The 8,208-nt window shown below is 39.2% G+C and overlaps 1 pseudogene; it reads right to left on the reverse strand.

The window, feature by feature from the left end:
• Positions 1-6,057: 6,057 nt before the first annotated feature.
• LOC125850117 (nascent polypeptide-associated complex subunit alpha-like protein 1) lies at positions 6,058-8,208 on the reverse strand (annotated as a pseudogene).

The following is an 8,208-nucleotide window of genomic DNA, read 5'->3' on the forward strand; positions in this document are numbered from 1 at the left end:
TTTCAATAACATGACGGTGTCGTCTTTCGACTAGAGCAACTCGTTGTGGAGTATATGGGGGTGACACTAAGTGTTCTATGCCATGTGTTTTGAGATAGGACTGTAAACTTTGAAATTCGCCACCACCATCCGTGTAAAAAGATTGAATTTTGGTGTTAAACCTCCGTTCAAGCAATGGATGCAAATTTTGAAAAACTTCCAGAGTTTCATTTTTTGATTTTAAAGTAAACAGCCACATGTATTTTGAGAATTGATCAACAAATAGCACATAATATCTTTTTTTATCAATTGACAAAACCGGAGATGGACCCCATAAATCGCTAAAAAGGATTTGTAGGGACTTATTACTTTGCAGTGAATTTTCTGAGAAAGTCAACATGTGCATCTTATTAGAATAACAAGAATTACAAGTGGAACTAGCTTTAGGATCTAAAACAGGAAGGGAAAAAAATATTCAAGATAGTATCCAACAAGCGACAATCAGGATGACCTAAACGCCGATGCCATAGGTGAATTGGAACAACCACATTGCATTGAGGAGAACGATGTGTACAGACCGGTGGCCACTCATACAACCTATCTTTATTCTGCCCGCGAACTAGAGACGCCCCTGTATTCAGATCCTTCACAAGATAATGGAAAGAAAAAAATTCAATAGAGGAATGATTATCACGACAAAACTGAGAAACAGAAATAAGATTAGTCTTTATGAGAGGGGAGCATAAGGTATTGAGAATTTTGAAATGATGATTTGATGCACTTATGTTAGCGTTACCGGTTTGGGATATTGGAATGGTGTGACCATTGCCCATAGTGATCTCTTCGGTGACGTGGTAGTCATGTACAATATCTAGGCTTTGAGCATCAGACGCAATATGATGAGTGGCTCCACTATCCACGATCCAAGGGGTCTGTTGAGGAGGAAAACGACCAGCAAAGTTTGCCCGAGCTTGCAGATGGTTATGGGATTGAGATCTACAGACCCTAGCAGAATGACCTACGCGATCACATAGTTGACAACGAAGATTCTTGTCAAAGGGCAACTACTGGTTGTTTCTTTGTGGGCGACATGGTTGTGCCTGCCATTGCTGATTGTTAGGAGGAGTGTTTGCACCTGGCAGGCAACTGCAGGAGTAATTATTGTTACCCTAACGAGGAGGAGCTGAGCTGGTCTTTTGTGCTACAGCAGTGGTGATATTAGTTGATAATGGCTTCTTGTGGTCCTCATACTTTAGAAAAAGCTCGCGATCCAGAAGCTTTTCGTAAAGCTCTTCATAGGAAATTGTTGAATCTCGAGCACGAATGGCAGCAGAGAGTTCTCGAAATTCAGATCCGAGTCCACTGAGAATTTTAACAATGAGTTTCAGATTCGATACAGGCGCACCAGCAGTTGCAAGTTCATCACAAAGTGATCGAATCTGATGGAGATAATCTGCGACTGGACGAGATTCTTTAGTGAGGCAAGCCAGTCGGTCTCGCAAGCTGAAAATTCTTGTTTGAGATTTGTTCGCATATGCCGTATGTAGAGCATCCCAGGCAGCTTTGGCGGAGATTGCAACAGCAACAGTGGGGGAAAGTGTAGCATCAACGGAGGCCAAGATAGCATTTTGAATTAACTGATCTTGACGGTACCAAAGAACGAACTCAGGGTTAGCAACATCTTGATTGTTTTGCGAGATGGTGTGAGTGGGGGCAGAGATGGAGCCATCGAGATGCCCATAGAGATTGTGACCACACATAAGCATTGAAACTTGAGCTTTCCACAGGGAGAAATTGTGACTGCCAGTTAATTTTATGGGCAGTTGGGTCATAGGATTGAATTGGACAATAGTGATGGCGTTATTGACTCCATCAGCATTGGTCACAGAAGTATTGGGGCCATTTCGACGACTTAGCAAAAAAAAAGAATCAACTCGTGGGAGTTTAGAAGCGCTCAGATACCTTAAAGAAACAAGACCACAGATAGGAAAATTGTATATCTTATTATTGACCATATGGCTGCTATATAAAAAATCTATACAAGACCTAGGAAAGAAAACGACTATTAAACAGATTCCTGAGGATTAGGAAGTACGAAAATAAAACTCTACAAAAGTAAGGAGTCTATTGGTGTTTTTTAAAAAGTGGGGCAGCACAAAAAGATTAAAAATGTCTCTCAATGGATGGAAATGACTTTCAATAGCTTTCAATAATTTTATTAAGCATTGAGGGGCTTTAAATAGCCAACATAAAACATATAATCTGCATAATTTAAAATTTAAACAACCTAAAATATCTCAACAACATAAACAAACTAACTAAAATTCAAAATTCAAATTTATTCAAACTAAATAACTTATTTTGCTAAAAGTTACTGCAGTAACTAAAAGAAAACTTCAACAGAGTCTCATCCGTCATTAATCCATACGTGGGCGTTGAATGTCTCCATAGCCGCACGCATCCCATCCGACACCATCTGCGCAAGCAGCACTGGGTGTTGGATGATGATCGTCGCTACTTGGTTTCCCATGAGCACATTGAAGGATAGGGAATGCCCTTGGAGGCTCATTTCCATCCATGATGATGGTTGAAAGTTGGGTGGGGGTGGGTGGGATGAGTAGATGGGAACTGCTTCCGGGGCTAGACCTTCTACTGGAAAGAGAGGGATTGAGGAGTGTGGGTTCATTGTTTGGTTTTGGAAGCGAGTTGGCGCTGTTTGGTTGAAGAGTCTTTGTCTGCGTCTGATGGATGAGTGAGGGATTCTTGGCATTGTATGAGGAAGTGGTAGTGGAGTTAGGAGTGTCTTTAGTATGAGTGGGAGAATTTGCTTTAATAGTTCCAGGGATGTGGGAGCTGGACTTAGAAGAATAAAAGCGGGTGGGGGGAGATCCTAAAAGTTGTACTTTGGACTGGGGTGTGGATTTACAAGATATCGGGGTTAAGATTTCTTTACCAAATTTGGTAAAATCTGGAAAAGATTTGAGAGTTGGGGATGTGATGTGGGGAGGGTCCACGTCGATGATGTCTAATCCTAGGTTGTTTAGTTGATTTATTGAGGGGTCACATAGGGACTTAGAAGATGTATTATCTCTAAATGTATGGAGAGGTGATATCGTTTTGGGAGGGGTTGATGAAGTAGGGATGATAGGGGCCTTATAGGGGTCAATTTTAGGGGTCAAAGTAGGGGTAGGGATAGGGGCCCTAGTTCGACAGTGTTGTTAAAGTTGATGGAATTGCTGTCACTGTTGATGGGCTTTGAGGCGATGGCGCCACCGACATTATCTTTATTATTTTTTTCCCCGGCGTTATCATCGTTATTACTGTGAGTCATGGTGTCTTGGGTGGATTTTATTGTTGTCGAAGAGGTTGGCTGGTTCTTCCCGGCATATTTAAAGAGTTAAGAGTCTAGGAACTTACCGTAGCTGCATGAATAATGTTGACATTGAAGCTCTCACCATCTGCATCATTAGTTTGAGGAACTTGACTTACCTTAACTGATTTAGCGATTGGTCGGATGGTTATCCTGCTTCGCTTAAAGGTTACAAATTTCCTGTCATTATCTGTAGTTTTTGAGCTATTGGTAGGAGTTGTAGTAGCAGTGTTTTCTTTCTGGGAGTGAAGGTGCTGGTTTGGGTGAGTATAGGATGGGCATGATTGTATTAAGTGCCCCAACCTTCCACAAGAAACACATAGTACGTCAGCTCCTTAAATTCATACAATATTTTTTGTTTAAGTTGTCCTATGAATATATGTTTTTTGACTGGGGATCCCAGCGGAACTTCGATACATATACATGCATATCTTCCTCTTAACGTCGAGGCTACACACGTCCGTTTTGACTAATCTTCCTAACTTATTCCCGATCATTGCGAGAATCCCGTGGTCGTAATATTCAGTGGGTATTTCTAATAAGCGAATCCAGATCACAGATGTTGTTTTATTGGCCTTCGAGGCAACGAAGTTGGGGTGCCATTTTTTGACACAGAGGAAGAATCCATTTACAAACCAAGGCCAATTTTGAGAGTTTTGATCATGTTTTCTTCCTTTAAGAATTTTACGATGAAGTAATCGTGTCCCAGATCAATGACGATTAGTTCTTCACTGGGTCTCCAAAGGAGGGAGAGCTTTCGCCTAAAGTATTCGAGATTCATTTTGTTCCCCAATAGTTTAATGATAATGGAGAAGCACCATGGATTGTATATTCTTTCCTTTTCCAACTTCGACAGTGTAATGCAGTACCCCTGTCTCTTGAGTAACTTGGTTTTTTTAATCCCCAGTGTTGGCTTCAAACTGGGACTCTGTAGTTGCCTCGGGTGGGCAGACCATCTCGATAGCTGGATCTGCTAGGGGGAGGGATGGGTGAGTTCGTTAGCACCATATTTTATCTGAAGAGTTGTTCACTATTCAAAATGAATCTGAAGCATCAAACATGAGTTGAAGCAACTATGTGTGGGAAATTCATAATATATTTAGCATTAGTTCTGAAATCATTACTCATTGTCCGATGGATCTTGAAGCATTCTGGTACGAAGGTAGGCTTTCTGTTCGGCTTGCTTTCGCCGCAGGTAGTTGATGTGCAATTTAAACGTGAGGACGTTTGCCCATTCGAGATAGGCAGGAGGTAGTTTAATTAATTTAACTACAGAAAAAGACGATGTCAATGGTGGCCATCAACAATAAATTAAAACAGAAGGTATAATTTGTAACTTACCAGGATGATAAGTAGGAGGATTTAGATGTGAAGATAATGACATATTGACACTCATTCCTCAAGAAGAGGAGATCATAAATGAGGGGTTATAATTGATCAACAGGAGTTCAATTAACATTAGCATGGGACTAAATCGTAATACTCTTCAACTTTTTTAAAAATAAAATAAGCAGAATAGAACTTTCTCCTGCTTCCATAATATGTAATCTCACAAAGGTTCTTTTTGTCTAACTCTCGTCATCTATTTTGCAGAGATGTTGTTAGAGTCACAGAGCTAACAAATGAAGCGAGCACAGACAGGCTGTGTCGATCACAGAGCCACCTTCCAGCGAGCAGTGGCAAGTTGTGGCGATCACATAGCCAACCTCCACCGACCACTATTGAGAGGTAATTTCTCAATGGTTTCTTAAATTAGTTTGGCCACACCAATCATTGGTAGCATTGATAATTATTCTATCAATATTTGATCAATAAAATATGGCATGTCATATTATTTAGTCTACATGAATTTTTATTTTCTTTCTCAGTTCACTTGGTAATAAATCACGATCTGATCCGATCCAATTATCCAACTCTAACTAATAACCCAAATCAACCCTATTCAATGATAATCATGTTTGTAGTAAAGATTTGAGTTAATATGATGAATTAACTAAAGATTCCTTCATTTAGGGAATTGATCATATTACAACGAGTACAGAGTTGTCCGGTAGCCTCCGAGACGAGGTACATACTTTCTCAAAACTTAAAGATTTTAGTTATTTTTTATGAAATTTAATGAAATACCCAATTTATCTGAACCAAAAATTATATCTAGTCGTGGATGAAATTAGGAGAGAATGAGAATAGTGCAAAGGAGTGAGCTATGTAATACTTCCCCCTATGTCTACTTGGTATTTTTGATCCCCATTGTTGGTTTCAAACTGGGACTCTGTAGTGCCTCGGGTGGGCTGACCATCTCGATATCTGGATATGCTGGGGGAAGGGGACGGGAGTGATAAGGATATTTTTAAAGGAGGTTTTGTCAGTCTGGATGGAGGGGGATTGAAGGTGTTCTGATCAATGTCCATGGAGGATATATGCATCTCTAGGGTTGAGAGGAAGTCATGGAGTTGGAGGAGTATTGGAGTTTTGTTTAGTCGAGAGAGAAGAAGCCATTCCTTTTTTAAAAGTGGTGGTTTAATTGGAGGAACCCATTAGGCGTTACAATCAGAGTTAATACGCCTTGAAGTTATTCTAGTTTGAGGTGAAATGGATTATTTTTTTCATTTTTTAAAAATAAAGGATAGTACTTTTGAAGCTAAAAACTATTCAGAGTGCAAATGACGTATTATTTCACTGCTCAAAAGATTTGAATAGCATCCTAGCTAGTTTGTAAGCTTCATGATAGTAGAAACAATAACGCCATATGTAGCTTTGGCAGCTTGGGATCTAGAAACCCCTAGTTGAAATTCATCACAGCTCTATATTTTTACGCCAGTCTTATCTACATCCTCATTATCTTGAGTCACAGTCGATGGCTCTAGTTTCGATATAGCGTTGCTCATATTAGGAGCCGTAAACTGCTCTGCTACTTGAGACTGCAATTGTGATCTTTAACTCCTCAATATTTGCTTCACCAATTATGAAATATGTATCTGAATTTGGGCCCTTGAAAACAACTGGTGGTGAGATGACAAATAGTATAGTTTTGCTCTTCTTAACAGTTGCATGACTGGCCTCTAGGGTTAGCTTCATTGCAGCTAGCTTTAGAATAGCTTTTAGACTCTTCTTCCACACTAGTCTTCTCCGACCAGCCACTACCATCTCTGAGTTCGTTAGCATCATCATCATTTTTCTAGCAAGTCATCTAAGAGAAAAGCTGTTAGTTTAAGAAAAAAAAAAAACACACACATCACAAAACATAAGAAAAAATCTAATGAAAAAAGCTTACTGGTACGGACAGTGAGTAAAAGTACAAAATCAAGAGCAATAAAGTGACAAAGTTTTATGAATTGATGGACTTTGGTAGCAGCGTGAATTGGCAATCCAAGTTTTCTTCGCACTTTACCATATTTTATCTGAATAGTTGTTCACAATTCAAAATGAACCTGAAGCATCAAAACATGAGTTGAAATAAATATGTGCTGGATATTCATAATATAATAAGCATTACTTCTGAAATCATTACTCATTGCCCGATGGATCTTGAATCATTCTGGTACGAAGGTAGGCTTTCTGTTCGGCTTGCTTTCACCGCAGATAGTTGATGCGCAATTTAAACATGTGGGCGTCTGCCCATTCGAGATAGGCAAGAGGTAGTTTAATTACTCTAACAAGAGAACAGGACGATGTCAATTGTGGCCATCAACAGTAAATTAAAGCAGAAGGTATAATTTGTAACTTACCAGGATGATAAGTAGGAGGATTTAGATGTGAAGATAATGACATATTGACATTCATTTCTCAAGAAGAGGAGATCATAAATGAGGGGTTATAATTGATCAGCAGGAGTTCATTTAGCATGGGACTAAATTCTTATAAAAGAACCCTTCGTAATACTCTTCAATTTTTTAATAATAAAATAAGCATAAAAGAATTTTCTCCTTCTTCCATAATATGTAATCTCACAAAGGTTCTTCTTGTCTAACTCTCGTCATCTATTTTACAGGGATGTTGTTAGAGTCACAGAGCTAACAAATGAAGCGAGCACTGACAGGCTGTGTAGATCACAGAGACACCTTCCAGCGAGCAGTGGCAAGATGTGGCGATCACATAGCCAACCTCCACCGACCACTATTGAGAGGTAATTTCTCAATGGTTTCTTAAATTATTTTGGCCACACTTATCATTGGTAGCATTGATAAGCATTCTATCAATATTTGATCAATAAATTATGGCATGTCATCTTATTTAGTCTACATGAACTTTCTTTTTCTTTCTTAGTTCACATGGCGACAAATCACAATCTGATTCTATCCAATTATCTAACCCTAACAAATAACCCTAATCAGCCTTATTCAATGATAATCTTGTTTGTAGTACAAATTTGATTTAATATGGTGAATTAACTAAAGAATCCTTCAATAGGGAATTGATCATATTGCAACGAGTACAGAGCTGTCCAGTAGCCTCCGAGACGAGGTATATACTTTCTCAAAACTTAAAGATTTTAGTTATTTTTTGTTAAATTTAATTAAATACCCAATTTATCTAAACCAAAAATCGTATCTAGTCGTGAATGAAATTAGGAGAGAATGAGAATAGTGCAAAGGAGTGAGCTATGTAGTACTTCCCCTTCTTCGCTAACAAGTCAGCTGTCCTGTTTTGCTCCTTAAACTCATGCTTTATCTTGGGCCTCCCCAGCTGTAGGAGTAGCTCCCTTCATTCAGAAATGATGTTGGAGTGACCATAATGGTTGGAGTTTAATAAATCTATTACATCAATTGAGTTAGTGGAAATCTCCAGGTCTGTGATGTTCTTCCTCTTGGCTAGATGCAAACCGTGGAGAAGTGTTGTAATTTCAGCGCCAGTGGCAT

This window comes from Solanum stenotomum, unplaced genomic scaffold (assembly GCF_019186545.1).
Source record: "Solanum stenotomum isolate F172 unplaced genomic scaffold, ASM1918654v1 scaffold13937, whole genome shotgun sequence".
Lineage (NCBI taxonomy): Eukaryota > Viridiplantae > Streptophyta > Magnoliopsida > Solanales > Solanaceae > Solanum > Solanum stenotomum.